The sequence below is a fragment of the Ruditapes philippinarum genome, unplaced genomic scaffold, assembly GCF_026571515.1.
Source record: "Ruditapes philippinarum isolate M1 unplaced genomic scaffold, ASM2657151v2 ctg4448_1_1_1_1, whole genome shotgun sequence".
NCBI lineage: Eukaryota > Metazoa > Mollusca > Bivalvia > Venerida > Veneridae > Ruditapes > Ruditapes philippinarum.
The window spans coordinates 123,537-139,380 of record NW_026866428.1 but is presented as its reverse complement, the minus strand read 5'-3'; the positions used below and the strand labels follow the sequence as shown (position 1 = coordinate 139,380).

The following is a 15,844-nucleotide window of genomic DNA, read 5'->3' as shown; positions in this document are numbered from 1 at the left end:
TGAAAAATTGAATTACTAATTGCCACCGGTAAATAATGATAGTTATTTGATTTATTTATAAAAATATTTAAAATTTTGAAAAGGACTGTTTTCAAGGGTTTGCATTAATCGGACCAGTTGTTTTACCCTTGGCGTTCTTGAAGTGCTTTATTAGGTGTCCAGTGGTCACAGGGTTTAAGTCAATCCCCTTTATTAAAACTCCAACTCAAATTACTAAGAATTCTTTTAAATGAGGCTTTAAATTTAAGCTAATGAAGGTCCCAAGTTTTACAATTGTAATAGTACTTTACTTAGTGTCAACAAGTTGAAAGTTTTCATGGAACCAAACTAACCCCACTTTCCCTCAACTCCCATCCTAGAAGATGTTAAGCACAAATGAGCCGCGTCATGACAAAACCAACATAATGGGTTTGCAACCAGCATGGATCCAGACCAGCCTGCGCTTCCTCGCAGTCTGATCAGGATCCATGCTGTTCGCTTACCAACTCTATTACAAGTAGTGAAACTGATAGGGAACAGCATGGATCCTGATCAGACTGCGCGGATGTGCAGGCTGGTCTGGATCCATGCTGGTCGCAAACCCATTATGTTGGTTTTGTCATGACGCGGCTCAAATGTATATCTTCATGAATTAGGTTTCATTTAAACAATATCTTATTTATAAATTAAAAAAACAAAAAACTTTTGACAGTTTAAAGAACAGTGTGGATGGGAAGCTCGAACTCATTTCAAAACACCTAAGCTCTTATATTACAGTTTACATTATATAGGTTTGGCAATTTGTAACTGACATGTTACCCTGAATGATTAATACTCTTCAACAGATGAACTGGGACAGATGCAATCTTGTGTTATCTGTATTATTCATATATAAACAGATAGATGTTTTTGGTGTTTTTTGTTGTTTTTCCCATTTTATTATGAATTATATAAACAAATTCACTATTGACGTTTATTTAAGTATACTATGCAATATATTATTATACATGTTTACAAACAAAACCCTCCTTATATCAAAATAACACTTGAAATGACAGAATTCTGTAATACTATGTTAATAAAAAAACACAATACTGATTAAGAAGTTTACTATAATTTTCATTGTTTGAAGAATTGTTGTACTTGATTGTTTTTTTGGTTTTTTTGTTTCCATATTAACCAACTAAGTGCTGTGTTACATCATCATATAGGAAGTGATTTGTTAAGAGGTATAATTATATTCCAGGAATGATAAAGTGGAATATGACTGCTGGTATAATTGTTGTTTAAGTGATTACCTACTTCCACATCAACAGCTTTCCTTCTTCATTAGAATGAAACATTCCTGACTAAATGGTGAGTAAATAACTTTAAAATTATGATATAGAAATATGTTATGATTTGTTGTTTTTTCTACAGTCATATTATTCAATAAAATTTGATTGATCTTGGACACTGAGTCTTAAATCAGATCATTTAAATCGTCTCTAACTGCAATAAGAGCATCAATTCAATTCAATTCAATATTTATTTGGCATAAACATATACAATGTTCATCGCCAATACACAACTGTTACATAATGGCGGATATAATGTACAATTGAGAAAAGTATGTTATTATAGAGTTACAGTTGTAGATAATGCATGCATTTAATAATTGATTAGGCAGTAAATGGCATTAGTCATATATAATTCTTTTAAATCATTTTGCAATATCAACACAATGCAGTAATCAGATTTAAATGATCAAGGGTTTGCTCTGAGTCTCAATTCTTTGATCAAAGTGTTGCTGTCTTGATCATTGGACAAAAATGGCCAGGCTTTAAAGTCACTGGTTTGTCTCACCTTAGATTCAGAATTCATGTGACATTTAGTTGCAGGTGATTTGTGCACAAACTGGTTACCTTAATATAACTGGTTAATTATCCATGTTCAAAATTGTGTTGAAATCAACATGAATAGAGACAAACATTATAGAATTCTTTGGGAATTTTTTTTTTGCTTTCAAAAATGTGCAAGAATTTATAAAAAAAAAATTATTTTGGCAGTTATTTGCAGACATTGGAAATGTTGTAGTGGTATCATTTTGCATTTAGATCAAAAATTGTGATTACAAATGCCAAGATTTGTTGAGTGATCCTTTATTTTATGAAGAAAATTTTCAGTTTTTGCATGAGTTTTCCATGCTTAAAACTGTAAATTATGATTATTTTCTCGTTTAAAACAACACAGTACATCTTCCACAGATGTTGTGATATTATTTAACATTTTCCAGTTAACATAAATTGTAACACAAAACATATTAATATATCATGTTATAGAGATGTATTTATTTAATTTATTTGTGAGAATTTAATACAATTATCTGATACTTAAAATAAAGAAGCAAGTTAAAGAACTTTATGAATTTCTGGAAAAGCAAATACTAACCTATTTTATGTAATATAATTTGTTTGGCAATATTGACCTGAGACTGATTAATTTTTATGGAGATTTTTACCTAAGTTTCCATAATTCATTACAACGTACTGTACTTATTGATATTTAGTGATAGTAAAGTTCCCGATACTGAGTTCATGCATAATTATCGCCCGATGACCAGTAGTGGTTATAACAATCATTAAGTTGCAAGTTCGAATCCTTGATAAACTACTTCAGATTTTTTTCACTATTGTTTTCATTATATGCAGCATTAGTGGATAAATCTGACAAAGGATATTTCCTGGTGTATTTTTATTGAGCATTTTTGGTACACAAGGACGTGTTTATAATGGACGCCATTTTCCGTGCTTGGTGATCAACTCGCTTTATGTTTTTCTGCTTGTCTTCGCCTTTTTCTTTGACTTTTAGTTAAATTGTTTATATCCGACATGACGATATGTAGTTTAGTTCATTTACACTAAGTAATAATCCATTATTTTGATGTTTAATGATATTAAATCCGAAATTTACATCACTGAAAAAATCGTGCTTTACACTTTACATGATCACGTGAATATATCTTATTATGTATAATACCCAAATAAAAAATATTAAGAATAAACTAAACTATTTATAATATACCATGTCATTTATGTTGAATTCTTTGAAATACCTATTGTATGTGTACACAGTGATCTCGTTTTCGGGAAATATGCTCAATAATTATACTCCGTTATGGAATCTCGGAGATTTAAAACTACACCTTCTATAATATAGTTCTCTAAGTTATATTAAATAATCAAGTCTAATAGTAGCATTATATATAGTAGACTTTTCATCTTTCTATAACAATAGTTTTGATAGTGGATTTTTTTTTTAATTGGTGGTTTTGCATTTTGGTATATGTTATAGTTAGCCTAAGGGTGGAGTGGCCAAACACTGATGCTGCCACCTGTGATCCAATGGTGTAGAGTGATGTTACCTTTTGTCAGTTAATCTTATTAGCAGGTGGTCATGAGTTCAAATCCCAGCGATCTTTTTTGGTACATTTGCATCTTTTATTTACAAACTTAATATGCTAGTTAAAGAATGTATCAGAGATGTATTCTATGAGTAGAATTTAAGAGAACTCGATGGAGGACGAGAATAAAAATGTTGCCTGCACATTTGATTGCAGGATGTCAGTGACTCTGAATTTTTTTTTGTATAATGGCCATAAACAGATAACTTTATAATTAACTGACTGATATTGAAAATATGTGATAAACGTACATCAAAATAACATGTTGACTGGTTTATGTTGCCTAAATGATATGCAGCTCTGATTATATGTTATCAGCTATAAACATGAAACAATTTTATTTTGAAACCAGTCCAAGCCATGATTTTTCTGGAATTTTTCATTTTCAACTGTTTATGTTTTCTCATAATTTGGCACATACATATAATGCTTAACTATATTTCATTAATGAAGAATTTACATAAATGCACACTCTATAACACATCTGTAATATATCTGTAAATATGAAAAATTCCAAAAAGTGATTTGTTTTTACTTTTTTTATACAACAATCCAAGTTTAAATTACACGTAATTTGGAAAATTGAAAACAAATCATGATATTAATTAAAGTTTGAAATTGTCTTCGATTAAGAAACATTATGTTTGAGAAGGTGACATTATATGTACAAAATAAACATACAACTTATTTCTATCTATTATGTCTATACTTGAAAAACCATTACTTTACATATTTATGTGAATATGGGTTTATTAAAATTAAGGTTATGATAAATTGAAAATATTTATATTTTTCTGGTAATATAATACTTTATATATGAATGTATATATAATTTATGTCATTATTAATGTGAATGTGGGTGAATAAAATCACTAATTAAACATGTAATTTGTAGTTAATTTGTCAGATATTTTTCAGTATGATATAATGTACTGAGAACAAGGTAAAATGTGGTTATAATTTTCGTATTGAATAATTGACTGTTACTATTGGAATGGTAAATTGTGAATATGAGTATGTCGGTTAAACTTTTTCTTATACATTTCTTGTTCTTGTTCATAATTAAGAAGAATTATGGTAACAGTAACCAGTCACCTTGTGCCTTCTGTATAATTAAAATCAGTTTGTTATTTCTTTGTGTCGAGAGTCACTTAGGTATGTGTTACTTCATAAGCATTACACTAAATTGTTTTTAAAAGATAACAGTCATAAAACTATTTCTAAGAAAAAATGTTATGTGCTAAATGCAACATTTTAAAAAATCAATTTTTAAGCTCAACAATACAAAATATATGGAGAGCTGTCCTTAACTGATATACTGGTTTGTGCATTTGTAATTTGTTTCTATATTCTATACTTTCTTTATTTCTGTAGGGATTAATTACTTCAAACTTCAAATATATGTTTATTATCATCATCAAACTTTGCTCACGCTTCTAAGTCGTCTACCCCATTGTCAGTGGCATTATTAAAGGGTTGCCTTTATTTGGGTTGAGGCATCAGCTAGAATTGCAGCCTCAGTGTTTATCATTGCATGGTCATAAGAGACAATTAAATGGGTTCAAATTGCTGGTATTTATGTAACTCTTAGCTCCAACACTGGTGAAGTTGTTTTGACCCTTGGTGTTGCTTAAAATTTGTAACACCTGAAGTTAGCCAAAAGTATCTTTCCTGTTTTGCGGCCCTTAATAATGACCCCTGTGACCTAAATTGTGTTGGTCTGCCGTAAACCCAAACAAACGAAAAAATCTCAGTTGTCTTCAGTAATGTTACTTATTTGCTATCCATTTTATATGCTTCTGAGTATATCCTTTTCACAACCATATAAGGAGCCTAGACATAAGCCTATACAACAATGAGTTACAAACTTTCAGTCACTGTCTTAGCATATTGTTCAGATTATATCTATTAAGCCAATAATTTTATTATACAAGTACTAGTATGTGTAAAGTAAAGAATCATATGTCTCTTTGTTTGTTGAAAAATTTTGAACCAAAAAATGTTTTCGGTCAATGTATATGAGAAAATGCATTAACAATTGACAATGTGTCTACAATGTTACCATAATTATGGCATATAATACCTAACTTTTCTCTAGAGTATATCTGGTTCAGTTTAAACATATAATGAGCAATTTTCTATAAATTTTTTATGGTGAGCTCATATATGTGCAAGCATAATACTATAGTGTGACCGTGAGCCCCTTTGATAATCAAAGTGCTGAATGCACTGAATGCGACGGACATGCAAGGCTTTTTCAGAAAAAAAAAAAAAAAAACACAAAAGATATAACAGAGACAATTTGTTACATACATGTACAAGTTCGAGATTTGTAGAGCAATCTATTTTATACCCCGGTCACATATTCACGGAAGACGCTCACGGAAGAGCCACGGATCAATTCCGGCATTGTCCGTAGCTAGCCGTACTGGTCTGTAGCTCTCCGTATTGTAACCGTAATCAATCGTAGTCGTCCTTGTATATCCGTAGCGATCCTTGACAATTTTTGAACATGCACAAAAATTTGCTACGGAAAAATCAACCGTAGCGCATCCCTACCAGTCCGTATTAAACCGTACTGATACGTACTGGCCCGTACGGAAACCGTACTGATCTGTACAGATTCGTAGGCCTCAACCTGCTAAGGATTTCCATGGTTTGGTACGGAGAACTACGTATTTGTACGGTTACCCTACGTATAAGCTACGGTTTTAATACGGATTAATACGGCATTGTCACGGAAAGCTACGATCGTAATACGTTGTACTACGGAGAGGCAGGGATTAGCACGGTCTTATACGGTTTATTGCGTTGCAACACGAAACGGTACGGAATGGTACGGTCCACCACTGTTTAGTACGGATAAATACGGATTTATATAACAAACGTGGGATAAGTTAATAGAATCATGTGCTTTTTCAAGGGTATAAATACTACTTTCTTGTTAAAATAAATGATAATTGCCATTTACTGGCTGCAAGTTTATATTGAAATAGCTCAGAATTCGGAGGCAGTGGTCGAGCTGCTTGATGACATACATAGAGGTAAAAATATATTAATATCTTACTACAATTCATAAGTAATAGAATAGCATTTAATGTAACATATTTTACAAACATTAATTTGGATCGTGAAATTGGAGTAAATATGTACATAAAACGAAGTGTCTCATAAGCCTCGGACGCTGGCCCTTGAGTGATAATAAGATTAATTAACAAGCTTTTTACATATTTTTAAAACATAAACATTCACGATAATTAATGTTATTGTAAAATGAACAGCAAATTTCAAAATCAAAAGAGAAGCAGTATTGATCAACATTTTTCTTTATTGATTTAATCAGGTAAGAGGATATGGTGGACTAGAGATGGGCTATCATGTTTAGTATGAGGCTCTCATGGCCGAACCTGTTGAGGATCCGGCGTCCTTCACGAAATTCACTTTAATCGGCCCTGATATGTCTCAGGGGTCGGACGCGATGAGGCAGAATCCTCTCCGCCAAACTCATTGAGCTCTGCAATTCGTTTTCTAGGTGTTCTTTTCTTGGGAGGCATTTTAAAAATGAGCATGCAAGAGGTTGTGGACGGATATGATAGGTTCGTATAGGTCCGTGGCAATACGTTCTTCTCCGTATCAATTCGTTCTTCTCCGTATCAGACCCGTACTAATTCGTACTAACCCGTGCTTATACCGTAGCAGACCGTAGTGTATCCGTAGTGCACCCGTCCTAATTCGTGTCGCTCCGTACCAAACCGTGTCGGTCCGTAACAATCTGTGTCTCTCCCGGGGCTTTTGGTGGTAAATCCGTCGAACTCCGTACTCATACCGCTGTGTGTCCGTACTGGAACCGTAGCGGGCTACAAAATTTCACATTTCCGTAGTAATCCGTGAACGATTAGACCGTAGCTCTTCCGTGGCATTATCCGTGAATATGTGACCGGGGCATTAGGTGTCCCAATCTGATATTATTCAGATTTTCTACTTTCAAGCAGAACCAATTTTTTAAATACAGAATGAAATCTAATGCCTCAAAACTCTGGTCAAAATTGTAAATCAGTGCCCTTATCGCTTTATTTGCAAATAGAAAAAACTGTCAACGAAAAATTTCTAAAATAAAACCTGCATACAAATAAACTTTAAGCATAATACATAATACATGCGAGAATGTTAATTAGAATTGCTTCGTGTTATATCATAGTTGACGTATAGAAAATAAAATATAAGTCATTAGTATTTTTATTTTTATTTCTCTTGGATATGTCTTATTAAAAATATTTTTGGTTAAAACCCTCAGCAATTAATGGTGTATTATTTAGATTTTTTTTTCATTTACAATGTAAAGATGTAGAGGCCAGAGCACATCGTTTTAATTTTAATTTAAATGTCACTTAAGCACTACAGTGTTTAGTTGTTTCTTTCAATTTAACACTAAATTCCATTTTGTTTGCTTCTTACAATTGTTTAAAATTTCTTAAAATATTGCATGTAAACAAAGTAAGTATCCGCTGATTTATTACATGTATAATGTGTACTACCTAATCGCAACTCATACCGTGACCTAGAAAATTATGTAAACAAAACGTCACGAAAAGAGTTCTTCTTTTATAAATGCGCGAGTTATTCTAGAATTGCTGAGTCACAAAAACTTTTGATCTGTTAATAAAAATGTTTTGTTTAATGGAAAAATATTTATTTCCATACTTATAATTTCTAGGAATTATTGAGCTTTCTCCTTAATTATAGCATAATTTGCTGTCCTACTTTTTCGACAGCGGTAAATCATTTCAGCAGTTATTTGCATATTGCGCAATAATACTACGGGGCTACAACGTTTTTATCAATCAAATACATTCATATTTTAACTTTGATAACTTAATTTGAAATTGAAAAGGCTAAATATGGAAGTTTTTAAGATATCCCGACAAAGTATGGAAGTTTCATAGGATCAAATTCATGTACTATTTCTTGAGCTGTTATTCGGTTGAGGACACTTGCGCGATTGTAGCTGACGAAATCCAATGTGTAGATGACATAGCTCTGAACGCGCCTGAGGGAGTGTCCATTGCAAAAATTCAGAATTAATAAAAATTTCTGAATCTGATGTTTCCCTTTTATTGCATGATGATGATACATGTTATATGGTGTAGAAAAAACTTTTCATATTTAGAGTTTTATTTTGATTAAAAAAAATTTCTTTCATAGTTCTTTGTTACTGTTGCTCAGAGTGAGCATCCAAAATTAGATAAGTTGAGCATGTTTTCTCCTCTGACAGCTCTTGTTTTTAATAAGCATGAATGACTGTCTTATAGCAGAATGTGATTTTGAGACAATGTTAATTGAGTTAATAATTTGTTATGAATAGCTAGTTTTGTATTATTACTTATATACTACTTATATACTATATATACTAATGAACATGGTTAAAATTCTAGGTAACCAGACGTCAATTATGATCTTAAGCTAGATATATTTTGTATTAAGTATTATTTTGTCTTACCAATATTAAATATAACCACTGAAAAACTGTACATCAATATAATAATTGAACTCCCACAATTCTAGTATATATTCTACTAAAGGTGGGGTGAAAACAGGGATTGATCAGAAGTGCTTATTAATATAACATATGCATGATTTGATTTTTTCCCCAGAAGATTGAGATATTTTAAGACGGAATAATGGATATAATATTCCTAATGATTGAGCTTTTTCAATGAAAATAGTTGATCAGATTTTTTTTGCATGAGAAAGTTTTCATATGATATATGATGATATTGCTGGTAAACTAGTAGTGGGCTGTGTTACTCAATAACAAATATTCCTGCCTATAGTAATATTCCTGTATCTATCAGAGAGACATCAGGTGCCGTCTGCTAAACCTGTTACTGTAGCAGTGAAAGTAGTTCCGTGGCTCTATGATACAGTGCTATATAGTTTACCATACAACATTTTATATTCTGTTGGTTTCGTATTTGTAAGTCTATTTCTATTGCCTTTTGATGAATAAAAGTGTTTATAATTTTTCTTGGAAAAAAACCATAGCAAGGGTGCAAGAAAATTGTTAAAGCTTTTATGATAAAAGATTATATTATATAATCATAATCAACCAATGTGATATCTCGGATTTATAAAACTATTTTGTACTTAAAAGGTAAGATGTTATTGTATATGATTTTGGAATTGGAAAGTGGACAGGTTTTTTAAAAATTCTAAGAAAAGAAAATGATATTAAATAACAGTAAACCATCATTAAAAAGCTTGCTTCCGACTTATTGATAATTATGATTTTTATAATTATGTGTGCTTAATTTTTTTATATTTCGAGCTAAAAATGTTAAGAAAAATTTATAATTTAGGAAAGTTTGTATTTTAATTATGAGACATTGACAGTTTCATACAATAAAATAACATTCATCATTCCTGTACCTGTCATGTTTGAAAATAATGAATATTCTGAAAAAATATGACAATTGATTTATTATATTTTTTTCTTGACAATTTTTGAATTTCCTTGTAAATTGAATTATATTTTGCTGATAAAGCAAATCATATTTTACTTGTAAATTGAATTATATTTTGCTTGTAAAGTAAATCATAATTTGCTTGTAAATTTAATCTTATTTTGCTGGTTAATTAAATATTTTTTCCTGGTGAATTTAATCATTTTGTGCTAGTAAATCAAATCATGTTTTGCTAGTAAATTAAATCAATACATATTTTTCTGGTGAATTAAATAATTTTTGCTAGTAAATTAAATTATATTTTGCTTGTAAACTAAATCATATTTTGCTGGTGAATTAAATATTTTTTACATGTGAATTAAATAATATTTTACTAGTAAATTAAATCATATTTTTCTGGTGAATTAAATAATTTTTGCTAGTAAATTAAATCATATTTTGCTTGTAAATTAAATCATATTTTGCTGATGAATTAAGTATTTTTCCCTGGTGAATTAAATCATATTTTGCTAGTTAATTAAATCATGGTTTGCTGATAAATTAAAATAATACTTTTCTGCTAAATTATATATTGTTTGGTAGTAATTTAAATCATATTTTGCTTGTAAATTAAATCATATTTTGCTTGTAAATTAAATCTTATTGTGATGGTGAATTGAATGAAAAAAAATGCTCGTAAATTACGTCATATTTTGCTAGTTATTAGATCATTTTTTGCTAGTAAATTAAATCATGTTTTGCTTGGAAATTAAAATTATATTTTGCTTGGAAATTAAAATAATGTTTTGCTTGTAAATGAAATGATATAAAATACAGAATTCTATTGGATGAGTACACAGCTTTCAAGCCTATATTGGATTAAGTGTTTGCTGAGTCCAATATAGATTTTGCAGCTATGTACAAGTGCACTAGAATCATTAATGTATATTGCCTTTTCAATTTCTTACTATCAAATATGATTGTCACAAACTGCTATGCATTAATGGTGTAATAGTAATAATGTGACACTTGTAATAATTGTCCATTGTATTACAGTGGAGGGCCAGCCAGATATAAAAAATAAACATATTTTTAATTTTAATTGCATATTTTATTTATTTTTACAATAATTATTGATGATTTTTTATATTTAAAATAAAATGAAAGAACATTCTACACCAATTTGCAATGGTCAGGCTAATCTAAAAGATAAGGTCAGACAGCACTGTTGGGTATTACAGTATTATTTAGGATTATACCACACCAGAACCATATAGAGTTAGATTACAAGTGAAATCTGCAGTACTATGATAGTGTATTATCTGTAATCAGGATAGTCACATGTAACCACCTGTTCCTCTGTTTATGTATCCATGTAAATGTTATTGCATTTTCTGCAGATAAAAGCTAAAAATCTGTATACAATGAAGTAATATTTCATTAACTGCTTCCACTTGTGTGTAACTTTTTATTTTCTGTTTTGTGCTATTTCATACCTTAACATAAAGTGATTAAACCTAATTGTGACAAGTGCAGACCAATGTCAGCTTGCACACATCCACGTTGTCTGATCATGATGACTTCACCCACTTCCAGGCAAGAGGCAATAACTATGTCATGGAATTTTACATTGATATATTATGTCTCCTTTTATTCAGAAAGAATTTTTTCATACCTGTAACCCCACTTATTTCATATACCCTTTGAGGCTTTAAATACTTATTAGTGACCATCATCCCAACTTCAGGCAAGTACCAGTATAAAAGTCATATGGACAACTTTCAATTTGTGTTCCAAGTCTTAAAATAATGTCATCTATTATGTTAACATTGTAGAACAAGACAATAAAATGATGAGCCCACTTCATTTCTAACAATTTGATTATCAATCAAATATTATTACATTGAATTTATAAAATATGTTACATTGAATTTATCAGATATGTTACATTGAAGCTTTATCAGATATATATTACATTGAATTTAAAAAAGTATATTACATTTAATTATTAGTTGTATTTAATTTTTCAGATATGTTACATTCAATTTATTAGATAAATATTACTTTTGATTTATAAGATATAAAGCATTACAATTATTAGATATGAAGCATTGAATTTATCAGATAATTAATATAATATTTGATTTTTCAAATGTGCAATATATAGTTTATTAGATAATTATGCAACATTGAATTTATCAGATAAAATATAACAAACAGTTTTAATTTATCAGATATCTGTTATAAATTGACTAGGTGTCATTTACATAAATTTATCAGTATGTACAGTTAATTTGATATATAAAATTATGTTTAATTTCGCGCTAGTAAAAATATGACAACAACTGTTAATTCATTAAAACTAAGTGGAAATGATACATCTAAACTAAGCCTTATTGAGCCAGGTTAGAGGCTTCTAAATAAGGTTCATGGACCAGAGTGGCAGAATTGCTTTTCTAGATTAATTTGGACATTAATTTATTCTCCAGTAATGTACCAAATGAATAATGTTGAGAATCTGAGAGTTACTGGTGAGAAAAGCCAGTTAGTACTGGTACAGCTTTTAGGTAATACTGAAATACCGGGTACTGAAGACAGTATATGTTATAACACCCTCTTTCTCTGTCTCTCTGAGGCTCTCTCTCTCTCTCTCTCTCTCTGACCTCAACCACCAACCATCCCCCCTCCATAACCGATTTCCAAAAAACAATTCAGATATTTGATCTGAGCTATTACAAATTACTGAGAGACTTATCAAAGCCTGTATAGATTGCCTTTATCTAATAGTAACATAAAACATTATTAAATAAAAACACAACTAACTCAATTTGTGTTCATCACAGAGGTGGGTGTTTTTCTCTGTTTATCCCATAATTTTGTTTTAGTAATTGGTAAAAACTACAGTCATTTAATCAGAAAAAAAACAATATTGGAGACCATTAGTGTTCAATACACAAGGGAATTAAAAGTAATTACTGATGCTTATCAGTCAAGTTGTTGATAACAAGGCTCTCATTATATCACTGCCCTTGCTTCACAATGTTCAGATGACAGTGCAATTGCTTCGGCCATAACTCTTTCAGTGAAGCTAAAAATAAAATAATACCTAATTGGTGTTGGCATAACAAATTGGTTAAATTCTTGTAACTTCTTCTCATCATTCACCACTTTAAATATTTGCTTGTATATACTTCACACACTTATTTAAGATCAATTAAAAGGTCACAGTAGAAGACCTATAACTCTAGCATGGATTGTCATAGAAATATGGCCCTTCTTAATCTAAAAATAACTTTATATAAAATTATAATTACTTAATGTTTTGATTTCAAAAAATTTAGTTGAGGCATTAATTTTTAAGAAATTACTGATGGTTTTCGAAAGTACACTTAAATCTAAGACCAACAACTCAGGAATGGATTTTGAATGATATATTATCATTTGTGAATTTGCAAAATGTTTTAGCCAATATCCAAGACCAGAGACATAGATGAATACATTATCTACATCTCTGCCAAGACTCATGAAAATAGTGGAGGGCTCTGTCCTACTGACAGCTTTTTTTTTTTTGCTTACTGTTTAGAGGGGAAATCTGAGAAGCATGCAATTGTGAGAAGCCATTTTGGTCTTTTCTCAAATAATGACATAACAGCAGAAAACACCTTTTTCCTCCTAATAAAACAAAAAAGGGTATACCTGTTGTTTTTTGGGGGACTGATGGTACTTAATGAGTGGGACTTAAGACCTGCCTTGTAGATAATTAAGTGCTTAATTGCTAGTATTCAAGGGTGATAACTAACTCAACTGCCAAAAGCTCAATCCAGCTGTGATGCTGCAAAGCTGTTGAAGAATCCAGCTGTGATGTAGAAGAAATGTCAAGATTAAAATAGATGGCACAAAATTGTTCATTAAACCTGTTTAATAACAATGTATTACATATTATCAGATAACGAGGGAAACTTTACTATATTGTTTAATGATGTAGCTGCATGATAGTGTGTAAAAAGCCTACAATGATAAGATAATTCCTACCTGATGCCAAATTTAAGATAAAACATTGAAATAAAAGAGCCAAATGTTAAACAGGCAAGAGAAAAAAAATGATTGAATATCTTTATATATTATTTTGTACCTGATAGTGATCGTTTGATTTTTTACAGGTTGTGCATGACATAGATGAAGTAAACAACTCTATATTTTCAAGTCTGTTGAAGGTAGGAATTCTTTTATCTTGGAAGTTATTTTCAAAATTTCCTGTTATTTTTGTTTTGTTTCTCCCATTGATTCTCTATTATACAGATATCACTGCAGGCTACTGAATTTAAGGTGTGCAATGTTAACAAGTTCTCCACATGTGCAGGAAGTCACAAATTTTATCTCTTATGGTTATTTCGACCAGATTAAAAGTATGAAAATATTCTTGCTGCTCCTCTATAGGACTCTTTGGGTGTGGACCAAACTTTTGACCCTTACTCCTTACTGACAAACAAGTTGTATGCTTTAAAACTAAAATTAAATTCTTTTTTGTTATCTGCTTGGTTTAAAAAAAAAAGAAGGGACATATGGTTGGCAGGCAGGGTGAGTGCAAGGGAGGTCCAAGCATACCTTCTCCTGTGATGATGAGGCATGGAGGGATGTTAGTATTTCCTTGACATAATAATTATGTTCAACACAATTAGACATTATACCTGTGTTACTTACATAAAGGAGGTATGTTAAACGTTGCGGGAAACACTTAATTATTGTGAAACATTAACATACATAGCAGGATTGTAAACATGGCTCAAAATTTAAATGTTCAACATTGTGAGGTATAGTGTTTTGTCCCTTTGGCCAAGGTCAGATAAGAAAATCAAAATGTAAGTATATATGAATCCTTAAGTACTCATGTTTTGCGGGAGACTGAGCATTTGTGAAGGGCGTATTTTGTCTCAAATTGACACTCTTGTTGTAAATTTCAACACCAAAAAAATATGCTAAATTTAGAAAAAAAATCATCTAAGCAAGAAAAGTACAAAAGTATAAAGATTGAAATATATGAATGTTATCAATGCCTTTCACTGTTATTATAAACGTGACTATGAAAATATGCTAAATTGCTTCATCTTTTTGCACCCCATTATTAAGGGATAATTCTTCCACTCAGTGAGTCTAGGTAGTCAGTAAAATATAGGGGGATCATATCATTTTCTTGCTTTGTCAATTAAGTCTGATACTTCATTGAGGCAATGGACTTGACAGTACTGTGCTCTCTGGGCCACAATTAACACTCCTCATGGGTGCATTTATAATAAGTCTTTATACTGGCAGGTCATGGGGAATTAAACCGGACCCCTTTACATAAAATTCTTTATGTTCCCTGCAGCATCTCTGAATAGAAAATACAGATAGTGTGTTTGTAGATGCTAAAATGACTATTATTTTATTATCTGTAAATTAAATAGCTATTCGATTATTTTTTACAGTGCTAAAATTACCTCTTTTTATTCTATTTAAGTCCATATCATGCACATTTATTATAGTCTTTGTGTAAACATCAAAAATATACCAGAATTTGTTAAATAATGCTTATATGTTATTGTTAATCAAGATCTATCAAGGCACCTGTCAAAAAGTAACTTAATCATTAAGTTCTAAATTGCTGTTCAATTCGTAATTGAATGCCATTAGTATTTTTTCAAAAATATTGTGTTACACTTTAATGAGTGGTCCAAAATTATATTTTGTTATTTGAAATAATGTACCTATTATGATAACATAAAACAAAGGGATGTATTTGGATAATTATGAAGTCCAGATATAAGACATTATTAATGGGGTAGTGACCAGACTGAATGTGAAATAGATTAACCCTTGACCTGCTGAAATTGTTTAATGGATTTGCCCTGCTTTGTGTTTGGAACAGTCCATTAGAAAATTAAGTAATATTTTAAAGGGACTCCACTTCGGCTTTTTAACACGACAGGATTGGAAACAATTTTTC

At 30.7% G+C, this 15,844-nt stretch overlaps 1 protein-coding gene across 8 annotated transcripts in view; it reads left to right on the top strand.

Annotated features, from left to right (window-relative positions):
• The window catches only part of LOC132732442 (melanopsin-like), a 113,758-nt gene that overhangs the window by 28,518 nt on the left and 69,396 nt on the right, over positions 1-15,844 (top strand). For 6 of the 8 annotated variants that reach the window (XM_060718862.1, XM_060718859.1, XM_060718861.1 and 3 more), the window contains 2 exons: positions 1,226-1,335; positions 14,022-14,075. The gene's annotated coding sequence lies outside the window, so the exon portion shown is untranslated. Of the gene's footprint in view, positions 1-1,225; positions 1,336-9,423; positions 9,573-14,021; positions 14,076-15,844 lie in introns of those variants that run through there. The other 2 variants (XM_060718857.1, XM_060718858.1) reach the window with 2 other exon arrangements.